The sequence below is a fragment of the Manis javanica genome, chromosome 1 (assembly GCF_040802235.1).
Source record: "Manis javanica isolate MJ-LG chromosome 1, MJ_LKY, whole genome shotgun sequence".
NCBI lineage: Eukaryota > Metazoa > Chordata > Mammalia > Pholidota > Manidae > Manis > Manis javanica.
Window position 1 is genome coordinate 15,576,280 of NC_133156.1, and position 17,838 is coordinate 15,594,117.

Below are 17,838 nucleotides of genomic sequence, written 5' to 3' on the forward strand. Positions count from 1 at the left end.
TAGGTCAAGGGGTAGGCAGTACAGCACAGAAAAGACAAGTAATGACTCTATAGCACCTTACTATGCTGATGGACAGTGACTGCAGTGGGGTTGGGGGGGGCTTGATAATATGGGTGAATGTTGAAACCACAATGTTGCTCATGTGAAACCTTCATAAGATTGTATATTAATGATACTTTTATTTTTTTTTAAAGATTAAAAAAAATAATCTTGAAAGCTGAAAAAAAATTTCTTAGTTTTTGTTTGAGAATGTCTTTATTTCCCCTTCATTCTCAAAAGATATCTTTGCTGGATATAGAATTTGTGGTTGGCAATTCTTTTAAAACTCAAATATTATGCCACTTCCTTCTGGCCTCCATAGTTGCAGGTGAGAATATTCTGTCATTCAAATTGGTGTTTACCCTTAAGTAATGCATTGTTTTTCTCTGGCTACCTCTAAAAATTTTTTTCCATCTTTAAATGTTTAATTATGATGATAGCATGGGTTTCACACCATTTGGGTTCATCCCATGTGGATTTTATTCAGACTCTTGAATCTGTAGATTTATGGCTCAACTCCACTGACACCTTCTCAGCAAAAACAGGACACCAATTCCCACCACCCTATTGCCCCTAAGGGTGAGCTCATTTTCTCCCCAGGTTCCTTCTGACATCTGGCAGTGGGAAAGTGGAGTGGCTGCAATGTTGGGACAGAAGCTTAGTTACTTGCTGACACCAGTGAAGGGGAGGAGGGATCAGAGTGCCAACTAGCCTCCCACCTTATTCTGTCTCTTCGATACCAAGTAAGGAGAAGTTTCAAGTAGCTGTTAGACTCTACTAATACTTCCCTGGCATGCAAATTGGAACATTGCCGGCTTCCACTGAGCAGAGGATGGAAGATCAACTACTCACCTGGTCCACAGATATACCCAGCAAGGGCATTAGAGCACCACCAGTTCGCACCAAGTTGGAGATGGAAAATTAGATCTCTGCTTAGACCTACTGAGCAGGGGAATTGGAGTGCTGCCACATGCTGGCACCGGGCAGGGAGCTGGTAGATCAGCTCCCTGTTTGATCTTGCTGAAGCTCTAGGGGGAGGAGGCGTGGCTCTCCCACCGGTGTTTGGCTGGCGCAGGATGAGAATGGCCAGAAAGGTTTTCTGTTGTTAGGTTATCCCTTCCTTCATCTTTTGGCTATGGGCAATAGGCTTTTCTTGAATTTCTTTTTGATCTGTGACTTCTGGCAATTCCAGCTTGGAGGTGTATGTAGATCCCTGTTCAGAATATGAGGAGACAATTAAGAAACATGGGGCGCTCACCCCCATGTTGTTCCTCCAATCCTGAGGACCCTGGGAGGTCCGCCTTCTTTGTGCCATTCAGAATCTTCTTGCGCTTGCTTGTTGTGTTACATCAGCGGTCATCACTCGTAAAAGGGAGGAGCTGGGAGGAATGCGGCGTGTTCATCTTGGCTGGAATTGGAAGTCTGACTGTATCTGGCATGTGTAAGAGAATCAGGTATGTTCCAAGAGACCTACAATTCCTTGCGGCGTTACAGGCGATCTCAAAGTTCCCTCCAGACCCAGGGGGTTGAAGAAGTAACTGAAAGAACCAGCGAGCTTGCCAAGGGTTGCTGGGATGGGGAAGGAAAAGCTTTTACTGCTTTAAACATAATGCCTTTTGCACAAATTAAAACTAAGTAATGACCCAGAAAGCCTGCACATGGAACCAGTTTCAGCACATAAACTATAAACGTTACAGAGCACGGGTCCCTTTCCCATGCTGGATGGATACATTTGGTTATTATTATGTACAGTAGGCTACCCAAGGTATTTTAAAAAAACACCAAGAGCGCCCTAAGTAAACCAACATTTCTGGAACCTAAATTCTAACATTTCTTAGCTGTGGCTTTTTAAGACCCTGTCTTCCGAGGCCCTTTATCAAGCATTACATACACAAGGCACTACGGTTGCACCGAAGCGTGCTGGAGCCGCGTGCATGGCTAATTTAAATGGGCTTTCTGGGGAATGCAGTGTGAAGAAACCAAATCAGTAAGATGCCCATTGAAAAAGAGGACTTTGATATGCTGCAAGGAACAGTGACTTTTGTCCCCAGTTTCTGACATCTCTTTTAACGTGAAGTGTTTCAACATCTGTTTCTGAAGCAGAGCAGAAAATCTCTAAGCAGCCATAATTCTTTGGTCATGTCACACGGCAACTAGAGGCTGTCTCCTTTTTTTTTAAACATTACCAGGAAGTCTTTTTGCCTTTTAAACTAGTTCAAAGCAGAGCTCTGAATGGACATTTATATGTAGGGAGCGTTTGAGGGGCCACTTTTCTAAGTGGCGCCATGAGATGACTCACGGTCAAGGATGTGATTCTGCTTCCAGCGGGGCTATGAGTGGCTGCTTGGCTTGCAGGCTGGGGTGGCGGGGGGACCACCTGGTTCTGCCCCATAGAGAAGGCAAATTGCAAGTGTGCCCGTCAGCTTTCTCCCCTGGGCACCTCTTTGAAGCAAGCGTAAGTGCTCTGGCCCTTTGTTTGCTGAGATGGTTCTTGGAATGGCGCCTCCCATCCATGCGACAATGGCTTACACGGCTTTGGTGGCCGTGGATCAGACAGAGAGCATGTGGCCGCGTATGTGGCAGTGGTGTGCCTGTGCAGTAGGGGAAGGTCAAGGTAGCTCTGTTTCCTTGACGAAATATAGGAGGTGCCATATGGTGGAGCAACCTGAGAATACCAGGGGTGCCTGCCTCAGAGGCTAATGCGCTGTTACCATGGATACCGGCGCTTCCTCGGCAATGCAGGGCCTCTGTCTCCCTGCTCTGAGGAGCTTACTTGTCTAACAGGTGCTTCGATGTACAAAAGTAGTAAACCTTCAAGGCAAGCCTTTAGCAGTTTCTAATTTCTTTCACTTATTCTCCCTGTAGTTTTCTCCCTCTCCCCTCATGGCTCTTATGTAAGCCAAGACCTTGGTGAACTACTAATGTGACATTTATTAAGAGAGTACTTTGTACTATACACATGGTACTTCCCTCTAGAGTGTTTTATCTACATTTTACAGATAAAAAAAACCAAGGTTTCAAGAAAATAGGATATTTTCCCAAAGTCATAGATCTCATAAAAAGCTGTCCAGGTTGGAACCTGAACCCAGATGCATGTGACTTGTGCACTTAACTTCCTGCCAAAAGGTGGCATGGAGTATGTCTTTTCAAAGGATCATCAAGCTTTTTCCCTGTATCTGGGCTTTTCTGAATAAATCCACAGTGTAATCAGAGATGGCACTGGACTAAGAATTGAGAAGCAAAAGAAAAAGGATGGGACGATCCTGAAGGCTTTCAAATAACCAAGTAGTTGCTCACTAATAGGACATGCCCCAGCCCCGGTGAACGTGCACGGCTAAGACTTACTGGACGTCTGTGTGTGTCATTCATTCTTCCATCAAATACGTACTGAGACCCACCTTAGGCTAAGCACTGAGTCCTGTGGATACAACAGTGAACAAAACAAAGCAGGCAACAAGCCCTTGCTGTGGGGACTCCCGAGACTCCTTCGTTTGCGACTGTGTCAGGCATTTGGCCGTGGAAATTTGGAAAAGGGTAATACGTGGTCCTTACCCTGGAGTTTATGATTAGGGAGCCAAGCCAGGTGCACAAATAATCTCACTGAAAAGCACTGTGATAAGCACTAGACGCAGGAGAGTCATAAAGTGCTGGGAATGGAGGTTATTGGGTGGGCGTGGGGGGCGTTCCAAAGCTTTTCTCACTAGCTTTAGATGACTAGAGCCTTCCAGAGATCCCAGATCCATTGACCTGCCTGGAGGTCCTATGGGAACCTCAGGCCTTCAGGGAAGCTAGACCCGTTGGCAAGGCACATGCTGGCACAGGTCTTTGTCATGTGGTGACTGTGTGACAGGTCTCCTACCTTGTGCATCAATTATAGGACTTTGCACCTGCTTCTACCCCCATTTCATTTCTCTACATTTCATTTTGCTGATTCCAGCTCTTTCTTCCACCTACTGAGCTTTTTGTTATTGTTGTTTCAATACTCTTAAACATAATTAGTCCTTCTCAGCTTTGGGTCACCTAGAAATTTGATATCCTCATCTTCACCTTCTATTAAAACACTTGGAGAACAAGGGTCAAAGTACAAAGTCTTCTAGCATGGTACTAAGCCTTCTTTCTGTTCTAGCATGATCCATTAATTAACACCCTGTGCTGTAGTCACTCGCCTAGCCATGAAACCACTTAACATCATGCAGGTTACATTTCTGAACCTTGTGCATAAGGACATCATTGTAGATGCCTTGGCAAAGATCCTTCTATCCACAAAGAAACACGCACACACACACACAAACTTCTATCTTGGTTATAAGTTTGGGGAGATTGTAATTGCTTTGAAATTCAAAATGTAAGATGAGAATACCCAGCCATCTGGCTGTAGCCATGCTAGTAAACTCATACCTGTTGTTTACACTTGGGTTTTATTTCAGTGGTACCAAACTGTCAGCTAAACACAGGTGAAACGTTACTGGATAACTGTCCCATTTTTATTAATTTTTTAGTAGACAGGCATAGTATCAAGCAACATATAAACAGAGTTCAGGATTAGCATTAAAGAAAATGTACAAAAAAATAAATCTAATACATTTTAACGAAATCCATGGGCCATGATTGTGCTGTATGGTGATTGCATAGGATTCACAACAATCGAAATTTTCCTACATAGTGAAAAATTTCTGAAAGTGAGAACTGGGTAAGAAGGTCCTAAAAAAGAAAGTAAGGATATAGGGGAAGGAATTAGGGCTATTAGGTTTGGGTATGGTATAGAGAAAATGAAAGTTCCTACAGCCAGGATTCTCACCGGACCATGGCCCACCTGCTCACTGCACACATGCGGACAATACATTATTATTGACTCCATTTAAAGAGCTCCACCCCGTGCTCTCAGCTGCACGGCTGCAGGAGAGAAGAGGCCAGAATGGTGGCAGCACCGAGGACAGAGACTGAGACGGCTATGGGGGCAGAGGGGCCCAGAGGCAGTGCCTGGCTTGCTGCATGCAGACTCCCTTAGGTGAACGGGATTCCAGCGACCGACCTGCCACCAGGGAATGAAGTTGGGTATAAACCCCAGGAATGTTCCATTGTTATTTTTCCGTCTCACCAAATCAAGAGTGAACTTGCCTGGAGCTGAAACGCTCAGGCAGGACAGGTGAGTTTTACCTTCTTTAAGTCAGGTAATTCCAAAGACTGTAGTGTTTCCAACCCGTGGAGGTGGTTGAATTTCCAAGCCAGTAATTTGGACAGGGAAACAGAGTCTATGAATATTTGTTCATCTCTTTTAAGAGAGAAGAAACTAAAGAATTCTAGAATCAAAATCAACTAAACTCAACTAAAGCTGATACAAGGTCAAAGGCAGCGCCTCCCTCTTGCACGTGAAGCAACCAGAGGAAAGCAGGCTTCCCTGTGCCAGAGTTCTTTACCTGGAGGCAGAGACTCAGTTGATTTGATTCGAACCATCTAGGAAGCTTTTTTAAAATTCAGACACCTAGATCACTACAAAGCCTATAAAAGCAGGAGATTTAGGCAGGTGTATTTTTAAAGGCTCCCTAAGTGGTTCTGATAATCACCCTAGTTGATTACCTAGAACTAGTTGAACATAAGTTTTGTACCTAGGGGTACTTGGAAATTGCAGCCAGAGAGAGGAAAGACCGGGGAGTGAGTGGCATACACGGAGTGTTACAATGTCAGGAAGTCTAACAAGGTCCCATCAGTTTGCTTTCCTAACACCCACCATGTAGGGAAAGACACTCTGACTGAGTCAGTGGGTGCAGAGACTATTTTGATGCAATGTGGAGCAGGTCAAGTGGGGATGTTAAAAAACAGGCAGTTTTAGAAAACCTAAAGGAACTGGGCACTTGGTTCTCAGGGAGAAAATGTTTTAGTGGATGAGAGTAGGTGAAAACACAGAAAGAGGCCTTTTCAAGATCGAGTCAGACTAGTCAGCCTGTAATGTCCAGATGCCAAAGTAGCTTCCACCGAGCTCCTCGGCTTCCCTCCCTGCCACGGGCTGCAGGTGGAAGCTCTGTGTTAAGGTGCTGCTAAAGCGCTCCCCACCCACACCACGAACCCCAACCAAGCAGCAGCTCCACCACAACCCCTGCTTCTCTGACCTGTGTTGTCTAAGACACTGACAAATATTTACATTATTTTGGGTTCAGCTCTAAGAGATTTTAGGATGTGAGATATGATTATTAACCAAGACATGTGCAGTTATTCATCCGCAGGAGTGTGCCCGTGGGCTTCCCTGCACACCAAGGGCTTCCCGGCACATGAACTCGCTTTCATTTTGAAGCTTACTTGTAAGCCTCTCATGGAATAAGCACTTTTGTCTCCCCATCACCATCCCCACCCCCAGTGGCAGCTCCAACTTCACCTCTTTCTGCTGTCTCCTGACCATACTCTTCTAACTTGGAGCTTTTCTAGCAGCTTCCATCAATTTTATCCCTTTGTCATTGGCCACTGACCTCAGCCTTTGAAATCTCTGAAGAGCAGAAGTGGGGTGCTGGGAAAGTTAGTGACTGGAGAAGGGCTATCCTCATTTTCCACAGGCAGTTCTGGGCTATTTTTTATCAGCTGAGCACCAGGAAAGCATCAGAAGCCCACAGAATACCCACCGCCTAGCTCTCCCCCAGTTTAATGTCGTCAGCAGTATGAGTCATCCACCTACCGTCCCCCCCACACAGGGGCTGACGGGAAACATAACCGCATACTACATGGGTTTTATTTTAAATCAAATAAGCACAGGGTGCAGACTATTTATAAAATGGAGCTGCAATTTGCCTTGGCAGGAACTGACTTATTATAGTACTGAACAACTCCTGGTGCTCTGTTGATGCTACATAATAAATCTAAATGTTGCCACCAATATGAATGTGGCTAGAAAAACATTTGATAGAAAATTGAGTCAGTTTTCATTCCAAGACTGACCACTCAGGTTCTGTTTATTATTTCTCTGTCTTCCAGATGGGACAGGATTTCAGAAATAATCAAATGTTTTCTTTTACAATTAGCAAAGCAGCAATTCTCTTAACATTTTCACAAGTTGATGCTGTGAAGAGAGGGCTGTAGTCAAGTCTTTCCATGTGACTTAGGAAAATCAACCTCACTAGGTTGATTCTTCTACCAGAAAAATAAAAGCATGAGACAAGATCTCTAAATGTCCACCGAGCCTTAGAGCTTTCCGGCTTTCCAATTCTAAGAATTCCAAATAAGAAAAAATGGAAATTAAAAACAGAAAGCCAACTTGAGTAGCTCAGTCACCCAGAGGGATGGGTACGTGAGGTGCACAGTTGTGTGAGTAGACAGATGACCCCTCTAGTGGAGCATGATTGCTCCCAATTATCCAGCTCTTCCCTGGGAAAGGATCATACATCTCTGCCCATGGCCATGGGATGCCTGCAGAGAATAGTACTTCCATGTTCCACTGACAATGGGTTTGGCTGTGTGAGTTGTTCTGGCCGACAGAATATAGCAGAAGTGACGTGTGAGACATCTGAAGAAGTTTTAAGAACTGTGGGATCTCTCTGAGTCCCCATGCTCTTTTCCCTACATCATGAGAATAGCGGCTCCCGAAGGCATCATGCATCTCAACATGAGACAATACAGGGAGCAGAATGACCGCTGGAGCAGAGCGTGACACATCTATGTGAACAAGAAATACACCTTGGCTATTGCAAGCCACCGAAATTTTGGAGTGATTTCATTACCTCAGTGTTACCTAGAGAAAGCTGACTGATCCAGCACCCACCACTGGGCATACATGATAAACACTCAAAGAATGACAAAGGATGGTTTGGCTAATGTGAGCTCTTACAATGGAAGCTCCTGGCAGCTGCAGTCAGAATTCTGTGGACACCAAAGATATGCAACTATTCAAATATGCAGCACCGGCTGCCTTCCATAGGATTTGATACCACCATCCTGGCAATGCCCTTAGTTCACCATATATCAAACCAGAGTCCAATTTGGTGAAGACGTACCCCAGTTATCATCCAGAGGCCTTGAGCCTCTCCCTGGTTGCTGGATTCCTTTAGGTCTTTAAGAAACCTTGATCCTATCCCTGGAGCCAAGTCACAGGACCTTTCAAATCTGATGGTAGTTCTCCATTCAGAGGTCATCCCATGGGCCAGACTGTGCTTATATTATTTTGTATTCAACACAGTAGAATTTCTCATACAACTAATGGATTCTCTAGTGCAGTATGAGAAACACTGGATTCAATGATCTATAAGGTTCCTTCCAGCTCTGACATAGATCAATCTTACAGCATTTTCTGAGCTGGACATAATTTTCCTCACCATTACACAGGGAGAGATCATATCTATTAGTGGCACACATCAACTCATGCAGCAAATGAGAGCAGAAAAACAGATGAATTTTCAAGTGAATGCACAGGATCATTTAGCTAAGATGAATATGGTTATAAGGTAAACCTGTCTCTACTGATCTTTGTTTGGAGTAATGTGTATGTTACTTTAAGAGGAAAAAAAATCAAAAGAACTAATTAGATTTGCAATCTGTGAACACAGTCAAAATAAAGAGCTCAAATCTATTTTTTTCATTCTTATATAGCCTGAGGGCAATAGCCAAAAGAAATCACTATTAAGTGTGAGTAACGCAAAATAGATTGTGTGAATTTCCATCTGAAATGTGTGAATTTAATATACAACTGCAAATTAAGGAGCGCCTTTTGCTTTACAAAGTGGACTTGGTTCAAATAGGGGAAAAAATTCTGTTCTCCAGGCAACTCCAAGGTGGGCTCCCCAGCTATAGAGGTGGACCTGGACACGTGGAGGGCGACCTCACAGCACTGAGATCCTGTGGCTTGGAACTGTGACATCATCTACAATCCATAACTCGCAAGCCTGCTCAGCCTGCTGGGCCAGGGCCGCCGCCCCCGGTCTTGAGAAGGCAGGCAAAGCAGTTTATCAGCAACTCAGTCACCAGGAACCACACTAAGGTACCTGCCTTTAAGCTACACAGAAATAAAAGAAAACGAGGTTTTCTTCACTGTCCACAAAATAGACAACCAGTTGTGCTCTGGGCTTTCTGCTCAGGAGCTGATTTCAAAGCCAGGCTTTGCCCTCATCACACAGTGAGTGGGTTTCTTCATGTCCTTGGTCTTCCGAGCGACTTTGCTTACAGGGCCACTGTGAAGAAAGGGGACTGCCTGGATGAATACAGATTCGCAGTGCCCACTGGGCATGTGAGCATCTGTAACATGCACAGTCCTACAGAGGTGATGAGAGCGCCCTCTGCCCTTGGAGAGCTCACTGTCTAGTGAAGGAACAGCTGTGTGCAAGAAAGTGCTCTAATCAGAGGCAACTGCACGCTAACCCAAGTCACCAGGAAGGCGTGACTGCTACCTCTGTCTGGAGCCATTTTCCGTCCCCTGCCACCTGGTGAATGCCTCCTCATAGTGCAGAACATGGCTGAGGTCACCTCCTCTGTGAAGCCTTTGACCTCTGCCTCATCCACACCACTTCCCAGCACAGACTGACCGTGAGGAGTGCATGTTAGTCTTCTGTGATGGTTCGTCTCAGGGCTTTCTCTGGCAGGATGGGGTTCTTAAGGCAGAGGTTGTGCCTAGAATCTGTTGGGCGTTCAGTAAGATCAGCTAACTTTATAAAGACCTAAATAAGAGGCCTACATAAATAAATATTTGCATAAGATTCAAATTGGAATAGATGGGAAAATAAGTCCTGGTAGATTCTCCACATCACCCTCCTGCACCATCCCCCATGGATTATGCAGAGAACTTCCTTAAACAGAAAACCTTGGAAATCTGTCCCTCATGGAACCTGAGACCCTCTGACACAGTGCAATGCTTTTTCTTTCTTATGAAAAGCAAATGGGACAAACTGCAAGTCTAGTCTGTGATTCTTAAGCAAAGAGTGCAAAGACCTGTGTGATCCTCTCTAGAAGATACGTGTGTATCTGCAATAAGGACAGTGTGCAGTGTGTAAATGCACCATTTAAAGTGCCTCTCTTGTTGAGAAATTATGCCTGCTGTTTGGTTTGGATTGTAAATAGGGAGAAATTTGATCCTTAGTGTGCTTGATGAGGCGAGAGAATTCTAAGTGGGTGCAACCACCGAACTCCATTTTTTGGTTCAGGAAAGGCACTTGAAGTTCGAAGAACAGAACAGAATCCTCCTTTCCCCCCTACTTGAGCTGGAAAAATAGCCAAATAGCTCTCCCAAGCACATGGCAAAGCACTTATGTGAACACATGTCCACCATGACTAGGTAAACCATGCCAGTTTGGGGGTTTAGACACTTTGGGATGATTAAAGATCTCACCTTTGCCAAAATGCGGAAAGCAGGGTGGGTATCGCCTAGCTACAGCTCAGACTGTATTGGTCAGGGAATAAAGGGTAGTGCAGCACTTTGGTATGTTTCTTAGATCCTCAGATTTCTGTAACATTGCAATGAAGGTATGGAAGTCTAGCTCAGAGAAAAAAGTGGCCCCTAATTTTGGTAGATCCAAAACAGCCATTCACCCCTTGAGTCAAAAATGGCTCACTACAAATCACACTGACCCTATTCAGTATGACTGGCAAGAATTGGGAGAATGATTCATCACAGGATCTACTTATATTTCACAGGGATTGACAAAGAGCCAGCCTAGGCATCCAGAGCTGCTTTATTTGCAGAAAAAAATTACTCTCACAAAATATAAATAGCTAACCAGTGACGTGCTGATAAACTGTCTCCATGAGGGGCTGTACAAAGCAGGAAGCCTTGACGTGTAGTGTTTGCTCATTTCCATGGTATAAATATTCCCACCACAGCCAATTGCAAGCTATCAATGGTTGAAAAGACCTGCAGCATTCCTTATACCCAGCAAGTGGGTCTGGGAAAGCCTGGGACGTGCCAGCTCTAGCACACCAGTGCAGCTGACATTTCCTGAGGATTTATTAACAGTGCTAGAAACTGATGAGCAATTTAAATTCTGTACCTCATCATCATCTTCCCCGCAGTCCTAGAAGGAAGGTACAACTACTATCATCTCCATTTCGAAGTGAGATAACAGAGGCACAGAGAGGACAGAAACTTGCCCAAAGTCACCCAGCTTGGAAGTGGGGGACCTAGGGCTAGAACCCAAGGTTTCTGATGCCAGAGTTGAAGTTCTCACAACACCTAATGCCTTATGGGATCCAACAAACAAGCCCCCATTTAAACAGCTAATAGATCTCTAGCCAAAGAGTAGGAACGATGCTTTGACCACAGTCCAAATCAGACCAGTCACCTGTGGTATGTGTCAGTCTTTTTCACGGAGACACAGAATACGAGATTCCTTCCCCTTGAAAACTCAGCATCCTCCTTCCTTGATTGTTCCTTCCAGGCCGACTCTGATGCCTGAACATTTTGCTATTAGTACCAGCAGTCCCTGTGCTGCTCTCGGCCCTCCCTTCAGCGACTCCACTCACAGGCAAGGGACAGACTCTACTCCTTCTCCCCGGAGACAAGGGGCGGCAGGGGCCTCGCTGCCGCCTCAGGTCGCTGACAGCTGCCCAAATGCCCCGTGGCCACACCCGGCCACCTCCCCAGGGGACGTCTCTTAACATACACTGAAGAAACCGTGGTGGACATTGGCCCAGGGATCACTGATACCCGAGAAGAAAGAAATACACATCGGCAAGTACTTTATATCTGGAAGTCAGGAATTATTTTAAGATGGAGGAGAAATGAAAACTCACAACAGGAATTAAACTTGTCCTAAGCTGTTCAAGGATTATCCCGCCCACACTGAGAACCAGGAGAAGAGCAGTGGGACTGACTGAGAACTGGGACCCCTGGGCCGTGAGGGTCGGGAGGCAGGCAGAGGACGCTGCCCCGTTCCTGGCCTCCAGTATTTGTTTCCATGATGATATGATTTTGTTGCCCCAAACAGGTTCTTATTAAACTCTTATTAAAACTGTGATATGTGCAACGGAAACTCGAAAGCATCTTCTTGTTTGTGTAAAAAGCTTACAAATAAAGTGGTTCGGTGGATTTTCAAAGTATTCAGGTAAGAATTCAGAATGGAAGGAGTTAACTTTCCAACTAATGTGTAAGAACTGACACCAGGAAGAAATTTAACAGCCAAAGGTAAATGAAAACTGCATCATTAGTGGGCATGATTGAAACATGTAGCTCCTGACTTGTAACTGCAGCCAATGATTTATTTCTTCCACTAGGATCTGCAAAGCTATGTGAAGGAACTTTTTCACCTGTAACAGTCATTAAAACTGAGCACTGAAATAAATGAAATTACTGTACCTAGTTAACCTAAAGTTTAAAAAAATAATGAAGCACATTTAATCTCACGGCTCTCAATACAAATATTCCTAATTTGGGGGAGGCATTTTGCACCTGCAGAAAACGTGAAGGTTCCTATGGCCAGGATTCTTACCTGGCCCTGGTCAGCTTACTCACTACACACATGTGGGCAATATGTTGTTACTGACTCTATAAAAAGAGCTCCACCCAGTGCTCTGGGTGACACGGTGGCACGGCTGCACGGCTGCAGGAGAGCAGAGGCTGGGGTGGTGGCAGCACCGAGGACAGAGACTGAGACGGCTGCAGGGGTGCAGAGAGGCCCAGAGGCAGAGACCGGCTTGCTGCATGCAGACTCACTCTGAGGGGACAGGATTCTAGTGATTGACCTGCCACTGTGGGAATAAAGTTGGGTATAAACCCTTTCACCCTAAGAATGTTCCACTGTCATTTTTCAGTCTCACTGAATCCATAGTGAACTTGTCCGAGGCTGAAACCCATTGGCAAGACAGCACCAATAAAATTATTTTCAGTGTTTTCATATTTAGTCTTTGTAGTTTCTAATTTTGTGGATATTTTCATAAATTACAAATGCTACCATAAATTATAAATATTCTGCAAACTATCAATGCAGTGACAGTGTAAAACTCACAGACATCTTACAGCTGGAGAGGCATCAGCCCAGAAGTGTGTAGAGTACCGGTGCAGGTCTCAGGGACAATGACTAGCACAGTCCTGCCCTGTGGGTCCAGTGGAGTGTGGCTGAGAGCCATCACTGACTTGTAGGCCAGGGGCTCTGCTTAAGGTGTACGAGCAGGCAGTGACTTGATTTCTATAAATACTGCTATTTAAAAACTACCTCAATAATTTTGGAAGCATATTTCCATTGTAAAGTAAAATAATTATCATGTGGGAAAATACAAAGTAAAAATCTGTTCACTTTTTAAATGATTTTTTATTCATTTTGGCTTGAATAAAAGATAAATTTGGGCTAGTTCTTAAAATGAATTTATCATAAAAATTTTTCCTAATATATTGAATTAATTTATAGCACAAACAAAATATATAGGAAATTGGTATGCTTTGGAAGTGCAGAAAAGATGTTTTCATCATTTAATAATCCCACACAAAAAGAATTCAGGGGAATAATATGAGTTTCCATTAAGACTAGGAACTGAAGAGGTTATTTCTTGTGATTAGTAAATATGTATTTCACATAGTTCCCTAATGAGAACTCAAGAAAACGGTGCATTTCTTTTAATGTGAATATTTCTGAATGCAGTTTCTAGCTGCCCTGAGCAAACTTTGTTCTTTTGTCGCTGTTCCTGCAAATCTTTCCCAGAGTCGCTGTGTGTATGACATTCTGTCCAATTAGTTGGCAGTGTATTTCCTTTTACCTTCACTGTGATGACCTTGCTTTTCTTAGGATGATTTCATACAATCAACCTGTTCAATTAAAACTATACCTGTTCAATTAAAAGCTGTTCTCAAAGACCTATTGCTAGGCAACGGAAACCTGTCAAAGTCAGTCTTGGGTGAAAAACATTTCTGAAGAGGGATGAGAAGAGTTATAATCATTTCACAATGCATCATTAATTTAATCTAGATTACAGTAATGTCTTGTTAGAATTTATAAGAGGTGAAACAAAAGATTAAGAAAAACATTTCTGAGTACACACGTGTATTTGCATACAAAGATGACATATATTCAGCATACATGATAGATCACCAATAAATACTTTGATATGTTCCATTGACACACATTTGTCCCTTGTGCTATGAATTTGGGAAGACAATATATAATGTTAGGGCACTGTGTTTTCAAGAGAGCACACTGTTATCACAAAACTCTTTGCAGAGGTTGCTTTGAAGAGAAAAAATGAAGCAGTCTTCACAGGAAAGGCAGAACTTAGACGAAATTCAGAAATAGCTTAGATTTGAAATATGGGCTCTGCACTTGTAGGGAAAATGGACATTCCTACAGCCAGGATCCTCACCTGACCCTAATCTACTTGATGCTGTAACTGGCCTACTGCACAGGCTGATGCTGACACCCACTGGCAATGAGCCATTGTTGTTGGTGTGACTATGCAGAGCTCCACCCAGTGCTCTACTGGGAGGCAGAGATGGAGACGGATTGTGGGCTGGCCAGAGGCAGGTGTGATTTCAGCACTTAACCTACCAGCGTAAGAATAAAGCTTGGTATAAAACCTTTTACCCACAGTGTTCTATTGTTATTCGGTCTTGGTGAATCCAGAGTGAACTTGCCCGGGGGAAATCCCCCTCAGGCAAGACACTCACCTGGTGTGGTTGGCAGGATTAGCTGCAGACTGAAAAATGGAGTAAGTTGCCCTCATGGGAGGAATTCTTCAGCAGGCTGCCCCTATAGATGGGCAGACACCCAGGTATCCCCCAGGGGGCATATGGTCCAAGGTGGCTTGTGTCCCAGAGGAGCGGGACCCTCCCCGGGACTGGGGGGTCACAGGAGGTGATGCCTGCTAAGGCAGTAGAGGAGGTCCTCTGCAAAACAGGGAGGTCCTAGAAGAAACAGAGTGCTCACGTGGTGGTGGGAACGGCGGGTCGGCTATTCCTCCCAGTGTTAAGAAGGGTCATAAAGGAGAACACAGTCCTGCAAGAAGCATGAGAAGAGGTAAAGGTCATGAAGGAGGAAGAAAATTCATTGATGACTGAGATGACCTCACTGCGAGGTCCTGTGGAGATGGTAAAGGATGTAATGATAGCACAAGAAGAGACAGCACACGATGCAGGCTGCAAGGTACTGTGGAGGAGGTAAAAGATTTGTTGAGGAATAAAATGGCATTTCTGCAAAGCACTGTGGAATAGGTAAAGGCCATGAACCCTGCAAGAAGCATGAGAAGAGGCAGCACGAGACTGCTGGCTGTGAGGTACTGAGAAGGTAGCAGAGTTGCTGAAGACTGAGATAGTGTTGCTGCAAGGCACAGGCAGAGCTGGTGGATTTGGGCTCCCAGGTTCAGCAGAAACCCTCAGAGTTCATGACAGCCGGGCTCCTGCGCCTTTAGGATGTAAGGGCAGATGGGATCATTCTGTCTGGATCAGAATGGGAATGCTGGCTTCCCTGACAATTCACCTTGCATTGCAGCAGTGACTGCAGAATGAAAACCAGCCCCAGGGAACTCATTCACTTCTCGAGTGGGTATAAAGGCCACACTTCACACTGCATGGCCCAATCAGGGTGACTTACCATCCCCCCCTGCTAGATGGTAGACATTTGCTGAGCTCCAACAGATGTTACAAGAGTAGGGCATGGAAAATGGGGTTTATAGTCCAGTCAATTGTGGCTCAGATGAGGAGCTGTTTACGGCTGGGATGAGGGACACAGTGCTGCAAATGGCTCCCTTGCTCCCCTTTAAGCCCTTAGTGGCCATTCTTACCCCTCACTTAGGGAAGCTCATAAATGCAGTTACCTGTACTGTGGCAGATGTGGGGAGGCTGGAATGATGTAGGCACTGAAGGGAGTGTGGTCTGCTACTGAGAGGAAGGGCTTAAAGGGTCCCATGAAGGTCATGAGGACCCAGGTGTGGGTTAATTTAACAGGGTCAGGAGCATACAGAGAGAAACTGGATGGGAAGTCAAACAGAATCTTACTGGAGCTGTGGCAACAACTGAAGCCAGAGCAGCGGTTTCAGCCACTGAAGACCAAGAAGCAGAGACTGGACACAGAGCCACAAGTCCAGTCTGTGTGTCTGTATGACTTCCTGCTGGAGAGTGAGGTGGCCTCACCTGAACCTGCAGTTAGAAAATTGGGTGATACAGGTTGACTGAGGGGAGGGTGGGGGCACCTGCCTTGGGGCACTGGGTGGGGACCAGAGGCCACATGTTGAAATACCAAGTCATTGGTCCCGAGTGAATGTACAATGTGTCCTGCCTCTGGGAGACACAGGAGCTGAATGATCACTCATTTATGGCAGCCCTGAGCAGTTTCCTGGGACCCCCACTGTTAGAGACAGATACAGGGGTAAGGCCATCAGAGTGAAACGAGCCTGAAACCTGTTGAGAATAGGGCGCCTACCCACAAAGGAGTATACTATGTATATCTCTCCCATCCCTGACTGTATTTTGGGGATAGGTATCCTGCAGGGCCTACAGTCGAAACAGGGAACCTTCTGACCAAAAGAGGATAGGAAGCAGCCACTGAACACATGTGATCCTCTCCCTTGATCCCCTTCCCACTGGTTCCGGTGAGTGGGAGCAGCGGCTAGGAGCAAGGAGGTGGAGGAACCCCCAGTGAACCTCCATGCCTGTCCGGGGCCAGGTGCAGCACCCAGTCAGGGAGGAAGGAAGCATTTGGCGCCAGCCCCCAGAATAAGCCTGAGCTGATGGAACAAGCCAGGTGAGACCTGAGCCTCTCTGCCCACCCCTTTGAAAGGCAGCAGCCGGTGCTAGCGAAACAACACTCCCACCCTCCCTCGTCGTTTCCAGTGAAGTTCCTGACCCCTCTCCTCCAACACTCCAGCGTGCTCTGCCTGCTAGCCAGTCACCACGTCCCATCATGGGCAGCACTGGCCGTGGGAACGAGAGGAGGTAGAAAGGACTGAAGGGAGGGCGGGACGGCTCATGCCGCAGAGGTTTCCTACTGGTGCCCCACTTACCTAATTCTTTTCTTCTATCCTCCTTAACAGATGAAATCCTCTTAATGGTCACAGCAAGAAAAGAGTGGGGCCATGGAATGAAATGTGACTAGGTGCCTTCCAGCTACAAATATCATACCTGACAACATCACTATGCATAAATACCTACTTCACGAATGTTCTTCCTGGAACACTTCTGGGAACCAAAGAGAAGGCTAAGAAGGCGACAGACAGCCCAGAGAAACGGCTCAAAGCACTGAAGCTCACAGAGCAGACTCCCAAACTGCTCATCCCCCAGCGGCCGCACTCCGGCTTCACTCATAAATTCTAACCAGCCTAACGACTGTTCTGCCAGCTTCGCTGAAACCCAAGGTAGGAAGCTGGAAGAGAAATAAAGGCTGACGGCCTGGAAACAAGAGCAAAAATTCTCCAAAAGCAAACACCGAAACCCAAAGACCATTTACTGACAGGCAGAAAAGCCCTGCTACCCGTCCACTAGCTGCTGAAGGGAGTGTGTCACAAGGGTAACTGAATCACACAGAGAAGGTTAAGGTCAAGTCTCTATCTTACAAAGTCAGCCAACAACTGTGATACATTTTAGCAAGGCTTAAATAAAAAGCAGTGAAACATAGGTAAGCATACGAAAAGATGCTCAACATCCTGTCATTAGAGAACTGGAAATTAAAACAGCAACAAGATAGCACTACACACCTATTAGGATGTCAAAATCAGAACAATGACACCACCAAATGCTGAGTATGTGGAGCAGCAGAAACTCATTCACTGCTGGTGGCAATGAAAAATCCTACAGCCCCTTTGGAAGAGCATTTGGCCTTTTCTTACAAAACTCAACAAACTCTTACCATACATTCAGCAACCACACTCCAAGGTATTTTCTCAAATGAGTTGAAAGCGTACGTCCACACAAAAACC